This window comes from Chrysochloris asiatica, unplaced genomic scaffold (assembly GCF_000296735.1).
Source record: "Chrysochloris asiatica unplaced genomic scaffold, ChrAsi1.0 scaffold00020, whole genome shotgun sequence".
Classification (NCBI taxonomy): domain Eukaryota; kingdom Metazoa; phylum Chordata; class Mammalia; order Afrosoricida; family Chrysochloridae; genus Chrysochloris; species Chrysochloris asiatica.
The window spans coordinates 6,891,950-6,895,187 of NW_006408538.1; the positions used below are offsets into that span (position 1 = coordinate 6,891,950).

Here is a 3,238-nt window from a genome sequence, read left to right on the forward strand (position 1 = left end):
TCTGTCTGTCTCTGTCTGTACATACATATACTAAAGCACAGTCAATCATTATTCATGGATTTTCTATTTGTAAATTTGTCTATTGGCTGTTTTATTTATAACCCCAAAATCACCCATGCAGAATTGCTGTGTTTTTTACAGATATGCACAGAGTGGTGAACATTTTGAGTTATCTAATGTGCACCTTCCTTGTTTCAACTTTCCTGCTGTGAACAAATATCTTTTCTTGTAATTTGTTTAGTGCCATATATTTTCCATCTTTGTGTTTTTCATTGATTTCACTGTTTACAATCACCCCAAAGTATATTGTTGAAGTGCTATGTAGTGCCCCTAAAAACAAGAAGACTGGGAAGTACCTTATGGACAATAAGTTATTGTACATGAGTTATTGAACATAAGTTCAGTGTTCATTAACAATATATATTAAATCAAAACAAAAAATATATACTTACCACACATTTAAAGAAAAAATACATAAAATATGCCTATATATTGATTCAAAAAAATTCGCTTATGAAAATGTGATCAGAGACATATAGAAGCCTAACCTTGTTTTTCTTCTGGAGAAATGGTTCAGTATTCACTAATTCTGTGTTTGAGATAACTGTATGGAACATAATGACTACAAATAATGAAAGTTGGCTGAATGCTTATTATTTGTGTGTGTCTATGTGTGTGTCTATGTAGTATTTATGAGCAAAGTCTGGTGGCGTGAACAGACTTTCTAATTACACAACACATGTTTTCCCCTTGGATATCAAGCTTGTACAATGTATGTATTCAACTCAGCTTCTAAAAATTCAGTTGAAATATTTTCAATCATGGAATCTCAGTGACCTATAAGTTTTCCACCATGAAAAATATTGTTGTGTAATACCAAATTTCCCATTAAAATTACTAAAAGCTAGAATAATTTTTTGTTTCTTTTCTTCTTCTTAGATTTCAAAGCTCAGCAATAATCCTACCAGTCATACCTTTAGTCAGACCTCCAGCCACAAGTGAGCTCAAACAGATCATAGATGTAAAAAGAAAGACCAGAAGATAAGACCCCCAACAATTTGGAAAGAAAGAGATTCCATAACAGATACAATCATATTCACAAGGTATTTATTTAGAAGGAGTTTACTACTTAAAAGGATTAAAACTTGAATAATAAACATATACCGCAGTTCCATATTTAAAATCTGTGATCATATATTCATCTTACTCTGGCTAGTGGTTCATGAAATATATATATTCAAATCTGATGTTCACATACTGTTTTTGTTGGCAGGTTTCCCCCTTTGAGTAAATCAAGAATAAATCAGACTTTTCATTTTTACTGGCAAGATGCCAGTATCTAAAAATTGAGGTAGTTTCACTAAATGATGATTTAGGGTGGATAAAACCATTCCTGTGAACAGCTCCTTTTTCTGGTGAGTGTTTGTAATTTTCCAGCATGAAGTCTGGTTCACAGTAATTCCATTTCACAAGATTTATTATTTGAAGGAAGGTTCTGGGTCACTGTGCATTTTTGTAGTTGACTTAGATTTGTCTGCATTCCATCTACATATTTGTATGGAATTTTTTTGATTCAGTGCTGGTGCTTATTATTATGGGGTAAGGGAATTGATCTAAAATGGTCTCAGTGTTTGGGATAGAGAGTTTGCTGGAAATCTTTGTATTCTGAAAACCCTGGTCTGTTAGAAGCTGATATTTTGCCCCACAGAATAGTTCTTCTCATCTCTTTTTTACATTGTGGTATTTTATCTTAATCCTTGCAGAAATGAGATTCAAAATTATTTTGAAAGAAGGCCCTAGACTGTGAAATTTGCAGTATTTAAAGTTAAAGATTTACAGTGGATTCATAAAGGGTTCCAAGTAGTCAAGCATCAGGCTTTGAAGAATTGGCCTAGGTCAGGAGTACAAAACAAGAAAAGTAGAATTTAGAAATTTTCTGATAGGTGTGCATTTTTTCTATAATTTTCATGTATTCATTCTTCATTTAGTGAATAAAAAGCTTTTGAACAGCCCCTAGTGCCACCCCCCGAAAATTCAGACACATATTAAAAAATAAAATAAAAACAAAAAACTTCTCCAAGTTCAGTTCAGAAGTGTAAAATCCACTTCGTTTGAAAGAAACTAGCCACAGCTACATAATTTCTAAATTATACTCCAAAGTAACCTGAATAGTTGCAACAAGAGAGATTAAGTTGGCTAATTGAGTTTTACATTTAAAAAAATATGGAAGGAAGGTGTAGAAACTCTTTCTTAGCAAGTTTTTTAAATACAGAATTTAGATTAGATTTTAAATGTTCAACAGGAACCTCCCTCATTCTTCAAACCAGTTTCCTGCCCAAAGGTACTCAGCTTCCCTCAGTCTGGGAGTCAGGAGGCCCACTGCTCTGTTTCTCTGTACTTCTGCTACAGCTGTTGTCTCTGCCAAAGCAAGGGTCTCTAGATCCAAAGGATGTGCTCCACTCTTGGCTCTTGTTTCTTTCTTTCTTTTTATATATTGTATCAATATATGTACAGGAAAACATTTGCCATATTTCCATGTACAGTCCAGTCACAGCAACTAAACTCCCTATATTGCATAATCATCACCACTGTCCTTTTTGTTGGTGATTCTGGGATCATCGGCTACTACTTCTGAGATAACTCCTTTTAAACTTTCCAGGATGGTGAAATTAACTACTCTATTTGCATGGTCCCACCCAGTCATTTCAGGAGATAGATGAGGCTTTCTGCTCCAGTAAAGTTTTGCCGACTCAGAAATTCTATACAGTATCGCTGTGCGTTAGAATCAACTCCAAGACACACACACCACCACCAAACCCAATTATTTGGTAGTAGTTACAAAGACTGGATAGAAGAACCATATAAACTTTAACAAACCAGGAAGCTCCATGAGCTTCCGTATCCAGAATCTTGATAGAAACCCCATATGTGGTGATTGAATCATGTGCTCTCCTGAGGTCAGCTGATATCACTTGTTAAGTCTTTCTCCCATTGCCATCCCTGACTTTAGTCACTTCATTACCATACAGAGTTTTATAAATAATAAAGACACTTTAATAATTGGGAGAAATGCTAAGTTTTTTAGAGATTATCTCTCAGGAATGAAGGTGAGAGGCCAAATTCTTTGGGTAATATTAATATTTTTTTATCCCACAGAAAGCATCTGAGTAAAATCAAAAGATTCTATAGATGACAACATATTTGAAATGACTATGATTAAATCAGTATTGATAATTGG

At 34.1% G+C, this 3,238-nt stretch overlaps 1 pseudogene; it reads left to right on the forward strand.

Moving 5' to 3' along the window:
- The window catches only part of LOC102830293, a 14,003-nt pseudogene extending 13,001 nt beyond the window's left edge, over positions 1-1,002 (forward strand).
- Positions 1,003-3,238: the final 2,236 nt, after the last annotated feature.